Source organism: Varanus komodoensis, unplaced genomic scaffold, assembly GCF_004798865.1.
Source record: "Varanus komodoensis strain SLA01 unplaced genomic scaffold, ASM479886v1 scaffold1, whole genome shotgun sequence".
Lineage (NCBI taxonomy): Eukaryota > Metazoa > Chordata > Lepidosauria > Squamata > Varanidae > Varanus > Varanus komodoensis.
In genome coordinates, this window is record NW_025335268.1 from 123,787,048 (window position 1) to 123,788,169 (window position 1,122).

Here is a 1,122-nt window from a genome sequence, read left to right on the forward strand (position 1 = left end):
CAAAGTCATGTCCGACCCATTGTGACCCCATGGACAACATTCCTCCATGTTCTCCTGTCCTCCAACATCCCCTGGAGTCCACCTAAGCTCACACTGTCTGCTTCAGTGACTCCATCCAGCCACCTCATCCTCTGCCGTCCCCTTCTTTTGCCCTCAATCGTTTCCAGCATCAGGGTCTTCTCCGGGGAGTCCTTCCTTCTCATTAGGTGGCCAAAGTATTTGAGTTTCATCTTCAGGATCTGGCCTTCTAAAGAGCAGTCAGGGTTGCTCTCCTCTAAGACTGACTGGTTTGATATCCTTGAAGTCCAAGAGACTCACAGGAGTCTTCTCCAGCACCATAATTCAAAGGCCTCAATTCTTCAGCGCCCAGCTTTCCTTATAGTCCAGCTTTCACAGCCATACATTGCAACTGGGAAAACCATAGCCTTGACTATATGCACTTTTGTCGGCAGGCTGATGTCTCTGCTTTTAGTATGCTGTCTAGATTTGCCATAGCTTTCCTCCCAAGGAGCAAGCGTCTTTTAATTTCTTGGCTGCAGTCCCCATCTGTGGTGATCTTGGAGCCCAGGAAAATAAAATCTGTCACTATCTCCATTTCTTCCCCATCTATTTGCCAGGAAGTGTTAAGACTGGATGTCACAATCTTAGTTTTCTTGATGTTGAGTTTCAAGCCAACCTTTGTGCTCTCCTCTTTCATCTGCATCAAGAGGCTTTTTAGTTCCTCTTCACTTTCTGCCCTTAGAGTAGTATCATCTGCATATCTGAGGTTGTTGATATTTCTCCCAGCAATCTTAATTCCAACTGGTGATTCATCTAGGCCCACCTTTCTCATGATGTGCTCTGCATATAAGTTAAATAGGCAGGGCAACAGTATACAGCCTTGCCGAACTCCTTTCTCAATTTTGAACCAATCAGTGGTTCCGTGCCCAGTTCTCACTGTTGCTTCTTGACCCGCATACAGGTTTCTCAAGAGACAAATAAGATGGTCTGGTACTTCCACCTCTTTAAGAACTTGCCACAATTTGTTGTGATCCACACAATCAAAGGCTTTAGCATAGTCAATGAAGCAGAAGTAGATGTTTTTCTGGAACTCCCTAGCTTTCTCCATGATCCAGTGTATGC